The following is a 24,062-nucleotide window of genomic DNA, read 5'->3' as shown; positions in this document are numbered from 1 at the left end:
AAGCTGACCCTTAAACTTGTGACCTTAAGTGGTTGTTTTTCCAACCTGAATTTTGACAGAGTTAATACACATTATTGTGGCAAAAGTTAATTGATGCAAATATAGTCAAGGCAACTGCATTAAGCTGAGCCCTGCACAATAGTGAGTGGGACTCGAAACTTGTGGCTGGGACAATGTCATGGGTCAACTGGTTTAAGGCCAGTTACTTGAAGGGCACACTGCATTAATGAAGACAGGAAAACTGGAGCTAGTCAGGAACTATCTCTGCAGTTGGGATTCTGCATAATGGGAGAGGGTAAAATGGGTAAAATGGGTAAAACCCTTAGGAAGACTTCTGGGTGATTCAAAAGAACTGAAAGGCATGAAACCACGACATTACTAGCAGTCCACTTGCAAGACTATACTCACGATATGGAAAGAACTAATAGAATAATATCATTGGAAACTGGATTGTGGTAAAATTGTATGATATAGACTATAAATATAATAGAAGTCCAAAAGTAAAGAGAAAGAGTAAGACCTGGAGGCATCAAGGCAGGCTTCATGGGGAAGGTGGGGTTAAAGGGATGTTTTGAAAGATGGACTAGGTTTGATAGAGAAGGGACAAAGATTCATGGTGAGGTTTTCAGAATAAAGAGCAAGTGTTATTAAACACTATTAATGTGAAATCATCTCTTTGAGGTTATTGCATACAGAAAGGATTATTTAGGATTACTATGATTTCTAAATTAGTATTTAATTTACTAAAGTTACAAATTAAGAGGCTTAGATTTTTTTTTCTACAAAACATTCAGATTTAATTTACAGACTTGTAATGCTATTTATAAATCCAGTAAATTTTAAATATAACTTTTAAAGAGGATTTTACAGCTTAGTTAATTAAATGCTCCCTTGAATATTTTAAACAGCATTTATACATTTAATATACTTGATTTTCTTTTATATACAATTCAGTTATCTAAATAACAAAAAATCTCCCCAGAACTTTGCCAATCTTATGAACCCAATTCATCAGAGACATAAATACAGTAAGTCTTCAATTATCATAAATGTTACAATATTATTTGTAAAACCTGATAGATTTATTTGTTCTAACTTAAAATAAGCTTACATCAGCTATTCAAGTTCACATTTTAAACTAGAATCAAATGGCTTATCTTGTAGATCTGTAATTTGTGCCTAGTGGTAGTATTACTGTCCCCATGGAGGGACATTTAGATGTGCGAGCAGTTTTTCTGGTTGTCACAGTAATGCCAGGATTCTTGTTCATGGAGTCAAAGAATGAACTTTGCAAACACTCAAGGCAGGAAAGCAAGGTAGAGGCTTTTATTTAGAGATAAAGCCATAGGACAGAGCTCCTGTACACACCAGGAGGGGACAAGAGAGTCTGTGGTTGGGCATTGTCCAGTGATTTATATCTTTAGGTTTAACTGAGGTGTTTGGTTATTACTGGTCTCAGCCTGAATGCTGCCTTTTTGTTTTAACTAAACCTGCTGAAAATTGCCTATATTCCTAATCTGGTATTTCTATCCTGAAGAATTTGTGTGACTCTGACTTTGCTTAATATTTAATACAAGAGTTCTGGTAGGAGTTTCTCTGCACATAGTTACATTGATCTGACCTGTTTTGCTTCTTGCAGAGGTCCTCATCCTACTCTATCTCAACCCATAGTCCCCGACTCAACAATACCTGGGGACTGTCACATGCCTTCAGTGGACAGCGACTGGACCTCCTACAATGAGCGAGAGCCAGAAACATACCCTGGAGCGTATTAAGATGAGACTGTGGTTTGGGTTCTTCCAGACTGACTCTGACAGAGGACTCACATTTGAGCAATTTATTTGGGAGTGAAGGATAACTAGATAGGAGGCAGGATAAGACAGGAACTAGAGCAGTAAAGTGGGCTTTATCAAGTCAGCTGCCACTGAGGGTAACTAAAACACAGAGTGACTGGAGAAACCCTGCGAGACAATGTGCAGCACGGGCCTCTGGTATATCTAACCTTGGAGGCAGGAGAGCTGGGTACCGACACACCGGCTTCCGTCCTGGGACTGAGGGCTGTGCCAGGAGGTGTTAAGTCTCATGCACTTCAGGCAAAGCCTAGAGGACCCTGGCAGCCAAAGAAAGCCCTTAAAGGCAAAATCATAAACAACACCCAGATGTTCTCTGCTTGTTTCTGTTAGCTTGTTTGATTCTTCAGATTGCAGTGCACTAAACAGAAACATTTAAATTTGAAGATGTGATGAATGGGCTCTTCAGCTTCTCTCTGATTGGAGTTGTACCGTCCAAAGAAGGATGCTAATGCAGAGTTTGAGCCTCATTTGCTTCCCAGAGGTAAGTAAGGCTGCTTTGAACAAGTAAGACCCAGGAAAATCAAGAGGGAGCAGAGAAAGACAAGAAAGGGGAAGGTCTCAGCCCCCAAGTAGGCATTTCCGCTCATTGGCACCTGCTCTGTTGTATGTGCCTGCAGGTGATGAATATCACACTCCCAATTCTCCAGCAGCCTTTCTGAAGTTTGAATTCATGGGAGAGTCTATAAAAGGGAAAAGGAACTGAGCTGAAATTAAAAATGTAAAGCAGCATTTATTAAAGGCTAGCCCCTTGGAAGAGTTTGACGGGGGCATTCCATGAATTGTCAAGTTATATGTCACTTCCTGTGCAAATATGTATTTTCCTAGGAAGCGAGTCCTTGGTTTTCATTAGCTTCTCTTCGGAGACATGTTTTTCACACACGAATGATAGTTTAAACATTAAACACAAATTTAAACATTGCTTCATTTAAAATAGAAAAAATCCAATAGCGGAGGAGGAAATGGAAGAAAAGGAGAGGAAATAAACCTAACACAAATATCAAGTATTAACTGTGTTATGACCCTCCTAAGAACCCTGTTCTGTTGACAAAGGACTAGGACTTAGAGAAATGAGGGAATTTGCGTGCTCAGAGACACAGCAGGCAAACCGTGCAGCTGACAGCCAACCCCAGTGCTTTTCTGACTACAAAGCCTACGATCCTCACCACCCGGCCCTATTGTCGCTGGAGGTTCTGCGGTGACACCCTGGAACATGTATTTTCCAAGTATTCTTAACAGTCATGGGAGGGAAGGAACCAATTTCAAGGAAACTGAAGTGATCCAAAAGAAACTCGATAAAGTGCAGAGTATTCTAACATGGCCATTCCCTCTAGGACTCATGGACCTCCACTGCGGTGACGAGGACTCGGGCGTCTGCACCTGGAATGGTGGATGCTGACATTCAGTCTCCTCATTCCGCAGAGAAGGAGAGAGTAAGTGTTATATCCATTCCCTGGGCCATTAAATGAAACTCATTTGAGGACCAATTATTCATTAGAGTTACCCTGAAATAATCAACATCTTGTAATATTTAAATTTGAATTGAAGTTAATCTCTGTAGGGTAAGAAGATTTGAAAGTTTACAATTTTTAAGTGGTAAGCTTACAACTCTTACCTCTTTGCAATCTTATTTCTTCCTTTGCTATTCCCTTAAAATTTTCCTGGAGTGACACTAGGGACCTCCTCATTGCCAAACCCAATAATTCAAATTCTAAATAATTTAACTATTTTTCCTCACATAAAAATGATTACATTTTCATTGTGAGCAATTGAGAAAACACAAACAAAATGAAAACCATGCAAATAACACAAAATCCCAACTCATAAAATATTAACTCTAAACCATTTTGTACCTAGCATATTTATAGAAAGATGACAGATAGACACATGTATTTTTAATAAATATAAGAGACCAAAGTATTCATGTATGGGGAATCACAACATTCCACACAGGAAGGCTCCATGTCCATTCTTTGTGGTGTCTCACTGTGATAATGTGAAAAGAAAGGCAGAATTAGGGAGCCTGACGGGAGATGGCATTCCTTGAGAAAGCGTGGAAATCGAGTGGTAGCCAAAAAAGACCATCTTAGAAGGCAGAAAGAGAAAACAGCCTGGGCAGAATCAGAGGGCACTTTTAAGGGGTTTTGAAAGTGAGACTAGAGATTAATGAGGGTTTATTTATGCTTTTTGCCATTCATTGTACTTTCTTTCATCCATTATTTATTAGGATGGGGCTATTCTCTGCATGGTGCTAGGTGCCATGCAAACAAAAATGGGAAAGACCTGCCTTCAGGATACTTACAGACTAATGAGAAGCCTGTATACAAATCAACAATCAGTCCCTGAGTAGAATGATCTGTGCCCTGACCAAGATAAGCACGGGAGAGAGGAGAGTAGAAGCATCTAACCCGACTGGGTCATGAAAAAGGTTAAGCTCCGAGAAGGCTTTCTAGAGGTGTTGACAGGTGACCAGGAACTGAAGGACACCAAGAAGTGAGCCAGACAAGAGGTAGCCCGAGGGTCTTCTCAGCAAAAGAGACTCCTATCAACAATAATATAACACTGTAGGGAACAGCGTCCATGGGGCTCATGAGTGGCCAGGGCAGAGGAGGCTAGAGGAGAGACTAGGTATACCAGCTTGTCCCTCACCCTCCTGGGCACCATCATTAGCTACACCACACACACGCATAACAAGGGCATATATTTCAACTGGATATGTCCAAGTAGTTATTCTCAATAGCATATATTTGTTTCATCAACAAATATATCCAAAAAATAATCAAGGCAAAAAGAAGCAAAGGGCAAAAGCAGACCGATTTCAGGATGCATAGAAAGAAGGACTGTTCTAATGTGATCACTATCGAAAGAGAAAAGAAGGAAGCAAGGAAAGGGCACGGAGGAAGGGCCAACACTTGGAGAAGCTGTGGACTCTCCACCACTGGAGGTATCACAGAAGAAGAGATTATTGCTCAAACTATGGAAAGTGAACATACCCTCTATGGTTCTACAATATTTCCCAGATGCAACCTGATTTGCCCTTTCTACATGTGTGCATAGTAAAAAGACAAAGATTCACATAGACGTGTTAATTGCACCATTTCTGGATGCTGAGATTACAGATCTCAAATATTTCTATCTTAATACAGAAACTGATCCTTATTTTATATTCAGAGCATACTACATAGCTATTTAAAAGCCTTTTTTTGCCTCCCATCAAGCCTTTAAGAATAAATAAGTAGAGAATATATATACTCAAACATGATGTATTAAGAAACTCAAGAGATTACTCTTTTCATATATATTACTATCCTTTATTATTTTTGATACAGTACATACACAGAGTAGGTCCTCTAAAATCTACTGACTATTGATTTCTGTACCATAGGCCATCTTTCTTATATAGAAAGTACCCACATCCATTTTGGTAACTATTTTAAAGTAAAAAGACCCCATCTAACAAAAACAACATATAAAATCCACTGTAAACAAAGGTAAAGAGAGAGTGACAAATTGCAAAATATATTGTTTGTCCAATATACAAAAGAGATTGATACCTAGAATCTATTAAGCCCTTATTTAGATTAATTTTTAAAATAAAAGGTTAGGCAAAGAATATACACAGAAATGTAAAAAGCCAATAATGACAAGAAGCTCATTTTCACTTTTGATCAAAGAAAGGCAAATGAAAATAATGAGATAGCACGTTTGGCCCTCAGACTGGCAAAATTTTAAACCCTCATGTAGTATAAAGATTTGTGCAATACAGATTGCAGCTCTTTGAAGGCATTCTTGACAATCTCTTAAATTGCTTAAATGTACATTTCCTCTGTTATAACCTATTAGTTTTTTTCCACATAGAAACAATTGAATATGTGTGCAAAGAGGACTTTCATCATAATTCTTAAAAACATTAGAAGTAATATGATTATCTATCCATAAGATTATGGTTAAATTATGGTACATTCCTAAGATAAATGCTATGCAGCAGTTTTAAAATACAGTTTTATCATTTTAAAAAGTATATGTTCATATATGATCCATAGAAAAAGATCTAGACAGATACAATTTTTTCGGAAACTGAAACAGGGTCAGAGAAAAAAAAGTTAGGTCAGACTTATTTGTATTGGTGATTTAGTTTACGTTATATTGAGACTGTCTTATTTATAAAGTTAATGTCTTAAAGAAAAGAATAAAAATAGACAGTTTTTATTGCTTCATAAAAGTTTGGATAAAGAAGGGAATAGAGATATCACATAGTTCAAATGTTCACATTTAAAGATGAAGAACCTAATGCCAAAATATTTGAAATTACTCGGTAAAGTGCATATTTCTTGTGTCCTAAACTCTGTCTCAAGTCTACTGAGTCAAATTCAATGTTGTCCTATGCCCCTCAGGTACACTACACGTATTTTTTTTAATTTTAAGCAAAGTATCAATAATTTTTATGATTTAGATGACAGCAGTCCTGAGGGCAGTAAGTCTTCACTAAGTATAAGCAGATGTGTGCATCTCCATTAAAGAAAACAGAATTGAGTAGAAATTCATTATGACCACGTTGCTTCTCCAGATTAATCAAAATGAGCTGTAGTAATGCTTCTACATGGACTGCATGATAGTACCCAACTGAAGAGGTCATGGTCCTAATTATCTAGCATTAATGACTTCATTTTGAGGTACACAGCAGCATCCAATCAGAAAAAAAAATAGAGCAAATGCATTTATTTAAAGAGGAATTTATAAGGAATTATAGTTGCAGGCACAACACTCACAAGATGACCTCAAGAATTGGAATTTAGTGATAAGAAACCTGCCAATGTGCTAGTAGCAGACACTTTAATTCGCGAATGCAGATGTGTGCTGCAGCTTCTGAATGATTCTTTAAAAAAAAACTATTTATGGACAATTCAACATTTCAATGTCTGGTGGGACCGACTGCCTTTCCCTCCACCCCACATCCTTTCAGCAGAGAGCTTTTTTTTTTGGTTGTTGTCCCCTTTTCCTAAATGAGACCTTAACCTTTGATGTCCAACATCAGGATCAAATAACAACTAGGGACTATTTCACTGTGGGAGAAAAAAATAGCATTTGGCCCCATGTCCAAATTCCCCTTCATTGTTCATTTACCAAAACTAAAATTATAATAAAAACAAGATTAGGGACTTCATATAGGCCTATAAAAGAACTCTGGAAAATTACAGGTCCAGAAAAAAAAAATAATCAAAACTTCAATATCAGTTGTAAAACTTTCTAAAAATGCAACAAATCATGTAATAAAGAGCAGAGGTAGAATTTGGCTCTGAATTGAGCTGCTCACCTGCAAGTTATTTTTAGGCATCCCCAAGATGGAAAGGAAAACATTAAAAAAAAAAAACACTTTCCATAAGTCCCCATAAAAAAGTGCTCTGTGGTTGAATCTTCACTCAGATTCCAAGCCAAGCCTTTGGCTCAGCTTTGCGCAGATTTCAAATAAACTGAGGATAGAGGAAAATAAACAAAAGAAGATAAAAGTGAAGACAAATAGGTCTCTGTATAGAAAGGAAGAAATGAAATTATTTTCACTAATTTTCAAGTTGGTTTTTTTCTGCATCCTCATTCATGCTCAAAGAGAATTATGCTCATGGCATAAACAGCCTATGAGGCAGGTTACTTGAGGAGAAGCTTTCAAATTCACTTTCTCTCTTTCTGGCTTCCAGAAAATCCCAAGATTGGGCAATAGAAAGTTATTTTTCAGATTGGGCAGAAGAAACATAGAAAACAAACTATGGTCAGAAATGTCCTTTGCTTCTTCAACAGCATTTATTCACACACTCACAATCTGGCATTAATGAATGACAATGAGGTCATGGAGTGAGTGCTGCCTTATAATCATTCCATTTGGAAGATTATGCATCATAAAATTATCCCATAACAAAGTATATCCTGGAGACCAGCATCGTTGAGCCTGAATTTTTTTCACTGACTTCTAAAACTTGCTGATTTCAGGTTACAAGGAGCTCCAAATTCAACATAGTACCATCTTAAAAACCAAATTTTGTGGCTACACAGAAGTATATTTAGAGAAGTGGAGGTCAGCTTTAGGTTGAACGCAGAGGTTTGGGGTTAATCATAAGAAGGAACTGGGAGCTGGGGTTTTCTCTTCAGGTCTCTCCAGCATAGCTTCCATTACCAGCATTGCTATGGAACCTGTCATGGCAGGTCACCAACAACATTCATTTTCTAAATATTATGGACTTGTCACCCGCTCATCCCATACAGTGTCTAAGCAGCATTCACCCTAGCTGGCCACTTCCCCCTCTGCATGGTCACTCTCTCCTCCTTCCCCCTTTCCACTTCCGGATGCTGCTTCTCTGTCTCCACGCTGTGCTCTCTGCTCCTAAGCCTCCCCCTTCCCCGTGGAAGATACATCCCAAGACCCCCAAAGGGTGCCCAAAACCACAGATAATACTGAGCCCTGGATATGCTATGTTTTCTACTATACATACATACCTATGATAAAGTTTAATTTATAAATTAGGCACAGTAAGAGATTAACACATAACTATAACAAACCACTAGAATAAAAGGTGAATGTGGTCTCTCTTTTGAAATACCTAATGTGCTGGACTCACCCTTCTTGTTGTGATAATGTGAGATGCTAAAATACCTACGTGATGAGATGAAGGGAGGTGAAGGATGTAGGCATTGTGAGACAAGGCTAAGCTACTGCTTTCTTCCAGAAGATCACCTGCTTCTCAACAGTGGTTGCCTACGGAAAGCAAAACCTGAGATAAGCAGGGACTACTGGATAGGTGTGTGCCAGGCTTCAGTTCCTGGGCCTCTTTTCTTCCTTGCCTTCCCACTTTTCCTTAATTACATCCATTCTGCAGCTTTTATTATCACCTCCGGTGTATGTCCAATGTAGAAATTGCCCCTGAGCTTCATTCTTCTGTATTCCACTGTCCCCTTGATACCTCTACCAAAACATCTAATAGTTATTTCAAACTCAGTGTGGTCCAGAAAAGAACTCTTTCTTTTTCTCTACACGCCTGTTCTTTTCCCTATCTTTCCTACTTTGCTAAATGGCACTATTCTCTATCTAGGTTCTCATGTACAATAAGCCTAGAAGTCATCCTTCAATCCTCCCTTTTCTCATCCAGTCCATAACAAACCATTCATTTCTAACTCCAAAACCATCTCTTAAATGTGTTCACTTCTTTTCCAGCTGCATGGCTACTAATAGCCTGAGGCCCTCTTCCCTTGTGTCTGATTACAGCAAGAGCTCCCCGTCAGGCTTCCCAGTTCTAAAAATGCCCACTTGCAATCTGGTATTCACACAGAGGAATGGGTTGTTTTAAAAGTGTAAATTGTATATTACAACTGAGCATGAAGATACAAATTTTCTCCTTTGATTAAACTCCTTTAATGGATCCCACTGTATTAAAATCCTTTAACGGTTTTAAACATGTTTTAAACATGACCTATTAAGTCCCAAGCTTATTTTCCTGCTCCAACTCACATATTGTGTACTTGATATGCTGATATCACTTTTGTTCCTCAATAAAATCAAACTCTTGACTGCCCCAGGGCCTTTACATTTGCTACCCTGTTTACCTGGACCCTCTTCTCTGCTCCAACTCCTCATTCATTTTCATAGTAGTGAGTTCTTCTCATTGTCAGATTTTAGCTTTTCCCATCACTGCCTGCAGTTTCTCTCTCCTATATCATAGAGTTTATTTCCTTTAAAGCACTTGTCAGTGAAATCGTCTTGAGCATTTCTCTTCATGTTCGTCTGTCCTCCTTACTTCTATTAAACAACCACCTCATTGAGAACAAGCACTTCAGAGATTTCATTCATGGCTCTACTGACAGTGCCCGGAATATTGACTGGTATACTGTAATCATTAACTATAGATATGTTAGGTGAATGAATGAGTGATTTACAGAATGAGTAGAATGAATGAATGAGAGCCAGTAGCAAAAAGAAATGAAATATCATCTGCATAATGAAATCCAGTCCAGTGGGTGAGGTAGACATTAATAATTACAATGCATTTGTATAAGTGGTAGAAAAAATAAGCACAAATAAAGACAGGAACAGCGACAGGATGTCATTTAACCCTTTGTGCAGGAGATGATTAAAGGGGGCATTTCAGAACTATGCTTCTCAGGGACACCAATGGCACCAAGATTTGCCTGATGCCCTTGTTTTCTGCCTACCATAGAGTTTTTTGCACCTGGACCTCCAATTAGAGATTTTAAAAGGGGCTTGAAAACGTAAGTCTCTATAACACACTTCTACAGACACCAGCATATCCCTAGAGAATGCATATGCCATGCAGTTATGTTAGCGAAATGGAGAACTGCAGCAAGCCCCAGAATGTCAGAGTTGGGGAACAGAAACATCCACGGGAATCAACCCACAACCTTCATTCAGACTCCTTATTGAGCATGCGCTGAGTGAAAGGCTGAGACCAAAGAGCTTCAGCGCAAGAAGCAAGCACTCAGCACCTACCAAGAACTGTTCACAACTGCACAGCTACATCGCTGCCTAGCAAATCCCCTACCCATCCTTTAAGAGCCAGTTCAAATGTCTTCTCTTTTCTGAAGCATTTGATCCATCATTTCCTCTTCTGAACCACCATAGACTTCCACCAAGGAGACTACTACCGTGGAATGTGATACCTAGTTGGCACATTGTATTAGTCAACTCAGGCTGCCATAACAGAATACAATAAATGGGGTGGCTTAAATAACAGAAATTTATTTTCTCACAGTTCTGGAGTCTAGAAGTCCAAGAATAAGGTGCCGTCAGAGTTGATTTTTGGTGATATTTCTCTGGTTTACAGATGGCTGTCTTTTTGCTGGTCCTTGCATGACAGAGAGAAAGTCTGGAGTCCCTTCCTTTTCTTATAAGGCCACCAGCCCTATCAGATAAGGTCCCGACCCTTATGACCTCATTTAACCTTTGTCACCTCCTCACAGGCCCTGTTAGTCCATAATGCACATCTATCTCATTAGGATCATGATATGACCATAGGTTGTATTTTAACCCCAGCACTTTCCACTACGCTTAGCAGAAATTAAGTTCTCAAAAGATAAATTTTCAGTGAAAGGATAGATGAGTGGTGGATGGAATGAAGAAATCCTAAATGAGGTGAATATTGTTTTGGTATGCAATTCAGTTTTTATTTTGCTACATAGTTCTTCATTTGGTTATATTGACCCACAAACACCAGCAACTTGCAAGGGACAATGTTGGTATGTAAAGTCCCAAGAAACAACATAATGAGACTGGCTTGTGACACCCACCTAATCCACCCCACGACTGTACTCCTTAGATTAAAGACAAGCAGCTATGGTTCAATACTCTAAGGAACATGAGTTTGATATATTGTAGAATAAAATGCATTTTCTAGTAGGGGAAAACCAGAAAGGATAGTTTGAACATTAGAAAAGCAATTGCTTCTCTCATTTATTATTGATGCTTTGTTTGTCCAGACCATGACATTTAAATCAGAGCCCATAAAGTAGGACACGAGGCTCTTGAGCTCTATCTTAGCTTGGTGTTCTCAATAGCTATTATCTTATTGCCTTAGGTTTTTCTCTTTGAAGAACACTGATATTTAAAAATAAATGAAAAATAATGCCTAGCGTCATAGTATCTCCCTAAGAATTACCAGTTACACTCATAAAGTCAAATTTGTCCAATTCCATTGGTTAGATAACAGGACAAAGTATAAAAAACATACACAGTGCCACTTTGTTCAAAATCTGAATTAAAAAAAAAGAAAGTCACCTAGCTGACATACCCTAGGTAAAGGGGAAATATTTGTATTACCTTCAAATACCTATAGACAATTTCAGGGGAACTTCTTTTTTAAATTATAAATACTTCAAAACTGTTCACCTTCCATCTTAGGGAAGCGTATGTACATGGACCATTGTTAACTGCATACCTATGCTTTCTGTAAACCATTCCCCTGCTTTCCTTTGATCCCCTTAGCATTCCTCAACCCCAACACGACCTCTTTTTTCCCCCAACACTCATCATCTTCTCACAACATTTGTGATTTGTTTATTATATTTATTCTTTAGTTTATGATTTGAGTATTGCAAAAATGTATTCTCCACAAGGGCAAGAGATTTTGTTTTGTTCACTGATAATCCAAGATCCCAGGACAGTATCTGGCACACAGCAGACACGGAATGTACACTCATAGAATTAATGAACTACTTAAAATGGTCACTACTTTTAAAAGGTAAATATCTCCTTGATTATTCTTGATTCCATCATGCTCTAACTAAATTTAGTGTAATGCATCAATATTTGTAGATAATGCCAACTTTAATGTTTCCCAATTCTCTAGTTTCAAAAGTTAGCAGTCTCAAGTTTAATCTGAGAACTGATTTAATGTAAATAAACGAATAGCGCCTGGTCATTCATTTTCAAAATATTCTGCTTATCCAGGCTACCTGTATTTCAGTTAGTGGTTTCTCCTCTATTACTTCACTGATTGATACTTCAGTCAAAGAACCAGCTTTCTCTCAGAGCACACAGTGCTTGGAAACAGAAGATCTGGATGTAGACAAGCCCTGGCTCCACACTCACCAAATATTTGACTTGGGTTAGTTGCTCTTTGTGTATAACAATCACTATGCCTATTCTCCCCAGAAGGGTGAGATATCATGCTTGTGAGAGAATGATGTAAACTATGAGCTGCTAACCCAGAATTTCCTAAATTATGTTCTAGAGTGCATTCGGGGTCCTAAAGATGTTAATAAATGCTGTACAAACACTTGGTGAAATAAACCAAAGTGGATTTCTGAGACTTTAATATGCAAATGTACATAGTGAATCTCCAAGAGGGCAATGTAGTGTGCTTTCCCTTTCCCAATCTTTAAAAAATGTAAAACCCTTCTCTCCAGTTTCACCATTTCTCCTTGCAGAAACTACTTTTTAAAATTTGGGCTACAAAAGTTTTAATTATTTTCATGTTGTATAGGTAATTAGCTATCCAACCCACTTGAAAGGTTTTTCTACAGGAAGTTGCAGGCTATTTGTTATGTTTAGGCATCTCCACTTAGTTAAATACAACTTCATATTGTGAAAGTTCTGAAGATTAATATTTTATCAAAAATATTGGATTCTACAATTCCTTTCATAATAGCAACAAAAAAATGAACTTAGATAAGTTTAGCAAAAGTGTAAGAACTTTACACTGCAAATGACAAAATATGGTTCAGGAAAATAAAATATCTAAATAATTGGAGAAGCATTCCATGTTCACAGAGTCAGAGATTCAGTACTGTTAAGGTGGCAGTTATTCTCAATTGATCAATAGATTCAACACAGACTCTATCAAAATGTGAGCATGTTTTTTTGCTTTATGTTTTTGCATAAATTGAAAAGTGGCCCAAAATTTTATGTGGGATTGTAAAGACCTAAAATATCCCAAATAAAATTGAAAAACAAGAACAAAACCAGAAGACTTAAAATTTCCAATTTCAAGCTTACTGTAAAGCTGTCACTATGGAGACAGAGCGGCACTGGCACAGGGAGAAACATGCACGTCAGTGGACAGGGTTGAGAGTCTAGAAATAAATCCTTACATTTATAACTAATTGATTTCTGACAAAGATGCAAGGCAGTTCATTAGAGAAAAGGATAACTTTGTTAGGACCTCGTGAAGGGACAATTGTACATCCAACAATATGAACTTAGTCAATGTTATACTACATGTAAAAACTAACTAAAAGTTTATTATAGGCTTAAATATAAGAACTAAAATCATACAACTTTTGGAAGATAACATACAAAGATATCTTCTGGATCTTAAAGAATTGTTAGGCAACAGTTTCTTAACTATGACACCAAAACTACAGTCTGTGTGGTAGCAGAATATTACAGCCTCTCAAGTGTGTACAATCGTAAGCCCAGAACCTACAAATATGCTTAGGTATGTGGCAAAGGGGAATCAAGCTTGCAGATGAAACTGAAGTTGCTAGTCATCTGGGCTTCAAATAAAGATATCCTCGGCTAACCGAGAAGGCCCACTGTGACCCCCACAAGGATCTTTAAAAGTAGGAAAGGGAGGATTATGGAGGCTCAGTTAGATCTGAGTGAGGCCGTGTAAGAACCTGACTCACTGCTGTAGCTTTGAAGATGAAGGAAGAGGGCCAACAAGCCAAGGCCTGTAGATGACTTTTAGAAGCTGAAAAGGGAAAAGCGATAAACTCTCCTTCAGAACTTACAGAAAGGGATGTGGCCCTGCCAGTACCTTGATTTTCGCTTAGGGAGACCCATTTCAGACTTTCTAAACTACAAAACTTTAATATAATAACCATGAGGTTTTTTAAGCTCCTAAGTTTGGGATAATTCATGACAGCAGTCACAGAAATCTAATACAGGTGAAAATTTCAGGACCTTGGGTTAAGCAAAGATTTATTTGATATCCCAAAACCACAGTAACTAAAATGTAAAAAATAGCAATAAATCTGGCCTTATCAAAATTCAATCCATCTGTGCTTCAAAAGACATTATTAAGAAAATGAAAAAATAAGCAACAGACTAGAAGATATTTTATAAAATATATATCTGATAAAAGGTTCATATATCGAATACATAAAGAATGCTTATACCTGTTTATACCTTAATAATAAGAAAATAAACAACCCAACAAAAGTAGGCAAAATACTTATACATTTGAATAAAGAAGATACACAAGTAGCTAAGTAATAAAAGGAAAGACGTTCAACTTCATTAGTCATTAGGGAATGCAAATTAAACCTGAAATTAGATACCATTTCACATCCACAAGGATGATAAAATAAAATAGATATACAATAATAAATGTGAGAAATGAGAGTCCTGTACGTTGTTAGTGGCAATATAAAATGATGTGTCACCCTCGAAAACAGTTTGAGAATTTCTTAAAAAGTTAAACATTCATTGTTATAGGATTGAGGAATTTCATTCTTAGGTATCAGTCCAAGAAAAATGGAAAGATACAGTCACACAATGACTTCAACACAGCTGGTCCCAGAAGCCTTATTTGTACCAGACAAATACTAGAAATAACCTAAATATCCCACAACTGATGAACAGATAGAATGGTATATTCATGCTGTGGAATCCTATTCAACAATAAAAGGAAGCAATGATATGTGCCACACAGCAGACAAGCTGTGTACAGGAAGCCAGATACCAGAGAACATATATTAACTTACTGTTTTTATGTGAAATGTCCAGAAAAGGCAAATCTATAGAGACAGATAATAGACTAAGAGTTGCTTGAGATGGTCAGAGGTGGGACGTGTATGGGACAGAGTCTTAGAGCTAGTGAACACAAGCAATCTTTTGGGGGTGCTGGAAATGCTATAAGACTGATTTACTGTGATGACTGTACAATGTAAATTTATTTTTAAAATCATTAAATTTTATATTTACAAAGGGTAAATTACATACATATATGAAATATGCCTTATTGAAGTTTGTATAAAAATGTATTCATTCTACGTTAAAGATGTGGTTCTAAAAGATTTCCCAATTCGGATCTGTTTCTATACTTGGTTTAACACATTTCCCAAAAGAATAGCCCCAAAGTGAAATAAAACCAGCTTTTAATATTATAAAGTCCAATTGACAGAGAGGTTTTCAATCAGTTCTGCTCTGGAAAGTGATATATAACAATGATGTTATCCCTTTTGAAATCAGTTTGTACAATTTATCAGCTATATATTGTTGAAAACTCTCCACTTAAATATTTTCATTGCTTTTAGAATAAATTTTTATGATGAAGCTTCTGTTTGAAAAAAAATAGAGCTAAATATTAAATGACACAAAGACATCATCTGATCAAGGGAAAATAAAACAAGAAATAGGCTGAAAGCTTCATCCTCATGTTTAACTTGTTATTCACTATGAGGTAATTTATCAGCAGCAAGGACTAAAAAAATAAATACAATTTAAATATAAATTTGATAAAGTAATTTTTAAAAATGCTTCATTTAATTCTTATTGGATTATCACTAGCCACCTCAATAATTTTTCCAAGGCCCCTGCAGATAGAATTTATAATGAAAGTGATGATAACAAAACATATAATTCCCTAGCATTGCATGCAGTGAACCATTAAACAAAGGACATGTTTGCAAAACCTGGATGTATTTTTATTATTATTTTCAAAGAAAGAACTTTTGGCACATATCCCAGACTCCACATTCAGAGCAAATCTAAAGCAATTAAGGTTTCCTTGAGAATTACTGATAATAATACGACATAAACACGGATTCTCACATTCTAGCTTTCTAGATAAGCTACCATTACACAAGAGACTGCAACTAGAATATCCGAATCTCTTATTTTTCAGTTACTATTAGCAACGATTGGGAGGAGTTAAGCCCAGGTAGGGGATAAGCGAGGAATCAAGTATCTAGGAAAGAATGGGAACTTAGGACCTCTCCCTTCTGCCTCTGGTTTAGAAAAACTGATTTATAGGGGACTTAATATCTATAGGAACTAATGACATTAAATCTAATACTCTAGGAAAGAACTGAAATCCATTAAAATGGATTCAGAAAGATGAGATTGGTTGAGATTTTGAAATTCCACAGAAAATATGATTTGGTGAGCAATTCACTAGACCACGTGTGTGAAAAATGAACCCATTAAAATGGAACCAAATCCATTAAAATGATTTCACAAATATGTGATTGGTTGAGATTTTGAAATATCAGTAGACTATATGACTTGGTGAATAATTCACTAGATGAACATCTGTATGAAAAATATTAAATAAATGCTACCCAATATCTTTGACATTATTTTATCATCTTTTAACAATGAACTGAGTAATATTATTATCCTACTGTAGATTCCTCAAAATTTCAAATGATTAACAGTAACTTCTCTACTAAAAAGTTTAGTATTAGTTAAGAATTTCAAAACATACACTGCACTTCCTAGTACCATTATTTTCCATAGCATACTTTCAAGAGGCCAGTGATCTAAGTTTTTAAGAGATTTTTTCTTGAAAACTCAATAAAATACAAGCATATGGGAGGATCATATATATACATAAGTTATTTCCACATTCATTATTGTTCTAGAATTATGCAATTATGAAAGAGTAAGGTATTCAGATACATATTGTGTATACACTCAGAGCCCTAAAATGTTATAAAACAGTAATGGAAATGAACTGGAGATGTAGCATCCTGAAAAAAACAATGATACATTCAATATCAAATTTGCTGTAATCCACCAATACCTGTAATTTCCATCTTTATTAAGGTAGCCAAATCATATTGAATGGTTAGCTGTTATTGGTTTGTTTGCCTTGTTTGGGAAGGAAATGTGGGTACGAGACAATTTTTCTTCTTCAATTTCTGCCTTTTTGGAACAGGCTGATAGGTATGCATGAAAAATATAAACTTTAGGCAGAACATCTCTTTATACCACTTTCAAGTCAATTTTAAGTGCTTATGTTTTAAATACTGATAAGCAACTCCAGACTTTGATACTCCTTAAGGCCCATCTAGTAGAAATGTGCATACAAACCATGCACTTGAAGAAAGCATTCACTCATATGATCATATCCTCATTTCTAAGCTGAAGAATGTCAATACCAGTATTTGCTTAAATATTTGAGAAAATTTACAGTGGATGTATATCGCAATCATCAAACTTGTTTTGATGTGTTGTACTGTCAACATTTGAAATGTATGTTAAAGATAAATTCTACTCATCAGATTTTAAGTCTTGACTTTTTTTTATATGGTGATTAAACTTAAAATGATGGCAACTTTTGTTCTGCATTGTTTGGGCAATCTCTCTACCCCTACCGAAATACACTTTAAATTCAATCGGCAATCTTTAAATAAAACTAGAACATGAAAAACTAGTAAAGCATATTTTAAATCTAATAAAGAAATAAACAGTTATAGATAGTAAAATAATACTGTGCTCCCAAGAAAGCTAAGTATGTCATTAAATTACCCCGATTTCTCTAAATTAGAAGACAATTCATCCAAAGATGAGCAAAAAGAAAATAATTGTGAACAATGAGGCTGGTATTCTAATAGCAATTATAAGTTAGTTTCAAATAATTCTAGTAAGGCATAGCATGCAAATAAATAAACAGTAATTCAAGAAGAAAAGGTGCGGTTTGCCTCTGAGTTTCACTACTCCAAGAATTCCAGATCATGCTTGGCTACAAATACTCTGATTGTCCCTAAGGGAAATCAATACTCTTTAGAAAAGAAAAGAATAGAAAAAGGCAAATATTTTTCTCTTCTTTTCAATTTTAACAAAAAAATTGAGCCCCGGAAGATGACTGGTTAGCCAGAGACAGGTAAGATTCCTCAAGGGAGGAACAACCTAAGACAGGCACAGTCGCAGGGGGGCCATCAGGTGAGAAATTGGGGATCAACAGAGGTGAGGCTCAGAACCTCACCTCCCCTGTTTTGAGAGAAATCTTCTGCATCCGTGGATGTTTTGTTGTCCTTGTCTAGCTTGGATTAATACTTAGTCTATAGGCACACACCTGATCATCTACATTTGCCCTCTTAAAGCACTAAACTATGTTTTCTACCTTCATCTTGCACCCACCTACCACTTCAGCATTTTATTAAAAATAATAATAATAATAATAATAATAATAATAATAATAACAATAATAAGGGAGAAATATGGGATTCACATATAAATCAAGCATAAAAATCAAACAAATATTCATATTTGACCTGATTGTTTATAGTTCATAATGCATGATCAAACCGAAAGTTTCTGTGATGACTGCCCTTGCACTGTTCACCATGTAAGAACTTATTCACTATGTAAGAATTTGTTCACCATGTAAGAACTTGTTTGTTATGCTTCAGAAGATTGGAGACTGTTGAGAGTTGGGCTTGGGGTTGATTAATGATTGTGCATTGAGTCCCCTATACGAATTTTATTGTTCTTAACAACCATTTGATCAATAAATATGAGAGATGCCCTCTCAAAAAAAAAATTGAACCCAAAACTCTTGCTTTTAGAAACTTATAAGTCTCACAATCCCAGAGTGACTTCATAGCTATGCAGCCACAAAAGTACCCAAAGAGTCAAAGTTGCTAGAAGTTAACCAACCTGAAAGGGATGGAAAATGAACCTTTCCATTCTGTCTGGATCTGTGGGGTAGCTCAATTTTATTATTTCTCTCCGTTCTCTAAAGGAAGAAGTATCTATTTTGAAGTTCTCATTATTGTTCATGAAAGAAGTACATTTCAATCAAGAGTGAGAAGCAATCACTTTAACTGTGGATACATTTTGATGATCTTGAATGGCTTTTCCTCACAACTTCCTTGAACAATTTTCAATAGCAAATAATTTTTATTTGAAAATATTGAATGAAACTGCAAATGCATTTATATCAATAAGGACCGGGAATGTCTTACATCCCCATGTGAAATCTAGACAGGTTCATATCTAATGGTACTTAAGGTCCCTGTCCCCCTACAGGCTACTCGGCCATGTGCATTGTCATCCACAGGGCATTGAGCTAAAATGAACTTTCAGAAATCTGAAAGGAGAATAAAGACACAAAAGGAGCAGCTTCCATACTTAGGAGTCTTCTTAGATGGAACAGGAGAAAAAGATTTCCCAGCACTGTATGGTTGGGGATTCTGGAAGACAGGAAGCGTGAGGCGCAGGAGGGAGTATTAACTGCATTTATGAGTTTAAATCAACTTAAACTGCAGCTGACAGAGATGCTCAGCTTCTTTCTTCTTCCAACCATTTCATTCCCTTTGTGCATGACTGTCTGTGCCCTGTTGATATTCCTAGAGTTTTGCCTTGTCATTCCATCTTCTGATTTCCGAATGTTACTAGCATCTCTATAAGGAGGGCTTTTCCCAAAATCTCAGAGAGCTGCTCTGCCTGTGTTGCAGAAAGAATGTGTAGAGAGATCTCACTGACAGGAGTCGGTATATAAATATTCCAGTTCTCCCATCCCTCAGTTAGGGTAATTTTAAGGTGTATATTTTCCATTGTTTCCAGAACTTCCCTGAAGGACTGATCTCTCGTGACCTACAGTGGGAGCTAGCCAAAGACACCTTTTCATCCCTGACTCACTGTCTTGCTTGTTTACAGTATTCTGTTCACATTTCAGAGAAACTATTTGAAAATGAATCCTTGTCTGCAGATCTGCTTCTGCAAGAACCTAAAGTAAAATACACTTCTGTTTTAAACAAGTCAACCCTTTTTTATTGAAAACCTACTGTATTTCTTTTGCATAGCAACAACAGCAAGGGTTACCCACTCAAATACATCCAGAGGGAGGGCAGGAAACAAAGTTAAGAAGCTGATCCAATACAAAACTGTACAAGGTTGTATGTACAAGACAGCACCTGCCCATGAAAGGAGGGCACTCAGTATTCAGCTCCTGCCAATTTTGTCCGTGCTGGAATGCCAGCCCATAATATCCAGGTCTTCTGGTATTTCAAGCAAAGCTAAACATCATGAAATTTTAGTATTTTCACCTAATTACAAAAGGATTTATTCTTTTTATAATCCTCCTCAGGCTAACAAAACCTGTCTACAGACTGGATTTGACCCACAGCCTACCAGTTTGTAAACTCCAAACTAAGGATCAAAGATAAATGATGCCATGTCCGAACATATTAAATAAACTTGCAACTTGCGGTGACAGACATGAAAGTGCCTATCTGTGAAGTTGAGTTTAAGTGATAAATGAGACATAAGTAATAATCAAGTAATAATTCAATAAGAAAAGAAAGACATTCTGATTGGGAATGCTGGGAAAGGAGAGTTGCAATTAGTACCCATCAGAAAAAGCTCCATAGAAAAGTGACTAACTTCGCCAGGCAGTATAGCTCCAGAGAGTTCAAAACTTGAAAACAGGACCTGGTCCATTCCTTCAAAGGGTGGCATTTCCCATTCTAATTTAATTTGGGGAGCTATGACGTGCCATGTCTGTCTCTCGGAGCCCATCAGTATGGAGAGGCTCTGGGAAGGACCTCACTAGAGAACCTTTGTTTGTCTTTGTTTCCCCAGCGTCCTCTTACTGTTTGGAGCCAAGAACCCCCTTCTTTTCTATGTGGGATGGGAACACCATTTAAGAACACTGTTGTAGGGGTATCTCTGACTCTAAGAGAAACAATGGGAAAAAAGGGGGGGAATGTAATAGTAGATACTTCAAGTATTATCTGAAATAATAAATGTATCCAGAGAATTTTATAAACCCTTATTTTCACAAAGTTGGGTATGTCCGAGCTGGACGAGCTCAGGCTTCTATAGAATAGCTTGAATGACTGAGTGTGTGGGTGTGAGACCAGTATGTTTAAAACTACCTTGACCTCCCTCACCCACAGCGCTCCTCAGCCTCCTGTGATGACATCTGGGCATGGTTCCAGAGGCCTGTTGAATAAGGTAGCCAGCACACACAAAACTGAAGCTTGAGGCTTGGTAAGCAAGGAAAAGTCCTCTCTTATGAGCCCTCTCTGAACAAAACACTTCAATGCCAGCACTAGTGAGAAGAGTTAGCTATATAGCAAGACATGAATCAATTTCTTAGCAAGCTTGCATACCAGGATCGGTGACTGAACAAATCCAAAGGATTGCTTGGGCCTAAAAGCAGAAATGCTCACCATAAATCTTATGATCAAGATTTTAATACTCAGGGTCAGGGTGAACCCCTCCTATGAAAATAAGCATCTTTCCTTCTCCATTTGCTCATATGATCAGAGTGGTCCTAGAATAGATCTGAAAGTAGAGAATCCCCTGCAACATGGCCATAGTGGCTACTATCAGCACAGATGTCCTGGCTAACTCAAGATTTCACACATGACACGATCATGTGGGTGAGTCATCTGCTCATAAGTGACTATCTCTACTGGTCTTCTGATACAAAACAGACAATAGTTTGTTCTCACTGACATAACTATATACTTTGATTCTAGATGATCTATATTATATAATATGTACACATGTAGTATATATACAATTAAGGGTATGTGTATATGTAATTACATTATTACTGATTATACATATATCAATGACTCAGGGTTTTACTGTACCCTCTTTGACCATTGAGCTTCTACCAATGCTTCAGTTTATGGACAACAAAATGCATTCTGTTATCATTTCTTACAAAACATTGTCTCTGATCCAAAAATCATTTCCCAATGAAATGTGTGTTTTAAAGTTAATTTCCCCAATGTCACTTCACTTGATATCCTCAGCAGTGATTTTATATGAGGGTGACAATGTAAAAGCTGCCTGCAAAACCCAGGTTATACCTCTTTCCTCTTTGGAAAGAAAGGAGCTCTATGAAAAACCCTGTCTTTCCATTTTATCACCTGTTAACTATTGGCTACATTTAATGACCACCAATTAGTCAAAACACAAAAGAGTTGGAAAGTAAAAATAATAAGGCAGAATAGGTTTTTAAAAACATGCAACTGAAAGAAAAAAACATGCAACTGCACATTAAATATTACATTTCTAGAATTGCTTGTGTGTCCATAGTGGACACTTACAACTTTACTTTTTCACAGCGCCCTTCATGTTCCCTTTCTTGAAGTCAATCGTGTTTAGACTGGGTTCTCTGCCTACCAGAGCATTTCAGGCATTCCTCTTTAAGGTGGTATTTTTAAAAGGAATCATTTCAAATCTGGCTCCATTAGGACAGCTTCCTCACTTGTTCAAGGACTTTGTTCTTCAATTATCCCTTCTCATGCTTGCACCACCATTTCTCTCCTTCAGCCTCACCACTGCTTCCACTCACCTTTTAGTGGATCGTTTCCATCAATATGGTAAATTTTTTTTAATTCCCCTCTTTAAAACTATAAGCCTACTTGATCCCATGCACCTTCCCAGCCATAAAACCATTGAATCATGTCCTTTACACAAAAACTCATTGGAAAAAATGGTCTACACTGGTTGTGCCATTCTCTCTTAAGCCTGCTGCAATAAGGCTTGTCCAGTGCCATACACATAGTTAGAGGTTGTATAAATTAGAACCCAAGTCCTCTGATTCTTTGGTCTAGCCTTCCTTCCATACAAGGTTATGAACAAATTTCATCTCTAAGCCTAATATGTATTTTTTACATTAGCTAAAATAGTGTTTTCTTAGTCCATAGGGAAAAGGTGCACATGATGATCTGAAATAGTACGAGCTTACTGACTCCAAAGTAAAACATATACATTGATAAACCCATTTTAAAACAGTCCCTAGTAAACTGTTTATGGTTTGAGGACTTTAGGCATTTCATCACAGTTGGGAGGGGCTGGACTTGTTGAAAGACTATGGGATCAGTGATAGGACAGCAAGAAAGGAGCATTCCTAAGAAGCTCAGAGCAATTTTACTTTGGCCAAAAGTAGATAAAAATTTTCACAGAAGACATCATGTCTCTCCAATGTTATTTTTTCATAGCTTTTTATCATTTTTCACAGGTATATTGTTTTGTTTTGTTTTGTTTTACTCTGATTATCAGCTTTTTGTTTAACACATGCTGTTTGGTAATGTTTGCTGTTATGAAAATTGACCAGAAATAGTTCTTTCAGAATAAAGTTTAAGAGTATATATGATATTTTCAAAATACATGTCTTTCCTTTGGGAAAATAATCTACCATCATACCTGAGAGCTGAGAGGTGAGGTGAGGTAATGTTCAGCTTTGATGTAAGAAGTAAAAAGGTTCCCCTGCAAACCTACAAAAGAAAAAAGAAAAAACAACTTCACTGAGCCCAACCAATGACATGCAGATGTAAAATTAGATAGCAATTTATCCTGACAAATGGCATTCTGGTCCCATTCCCTGTGTTACAGATGATGGAAATCAGATCCAGAGAAGTGAAGGGGTTAGGAATGCTGGCCTCTTGGTGGCTTCCTGAATCCCAGGTCTTCATCTACAGCATATACGTAGAACACTGTTCTTACTGATCTTTTTTGTAAATAAAGAAACTATTTTAGTAAAAGTGATTTATGTTTGTTTTGAAAACTGTAGGCACTGCAGAAAGGTATAAAATAAAAAGCCAAAAAAAAAAAAATTCACTCAAACTCCCAGCACCTGGAAATAAAAAAAAAATTGATGTATGTCATTCCATATAAGTATATAGACAGAAAGTATTTTTATAAAAATGGAAATTTGCAATACTTGATATTCATTTTTCTCCTTTTAAAATTTTAAGTAAATCTTTCTTGAAATGTAGCATAACACAGAAGAGTGTGAA

General features: G+C 36.8%; 1 long non-coding RNA gene across 1 annotated transcript in view; it reads right to left on the bottom strand.

Moving 5' to 3' along the window:
- The window catches only part of LOC140849417 (uncharacterized), a 74,451-nt gene that overhangs the window by 25,750 nt on the left and 24,639 nt on the right, over positions 1-24,062 (bottom strand). Inside the window, exon 2 of the long non-coding RNA XR_012131170.1 lies at positions 23,470-23,540. This is a non-coding gene — a long non-coding RNA (uncharacterized lncRNA). The remainder of the gene's footprint in view (positions 1-23,469; positions 23,541-24,062) is intronic.

This window comes from Manis javanica, chromosome 5 (assembly GCF_040802235.1).
Source record: "Manis javanica isolate MJ-LG chromosome 5, MJ_LKY, whole genome shotgun sequence".
Classification (NCBI taxonomy): Eukaryota; Metazoa; Chordata; class Mammalia; order Pholidota; family Manidae; genus Manis; species Manis javanica.
Note: the sequence above shows the minus strand (reverse complement) of the source record. Positions and strands in the feature narration are given on the sequence as shown.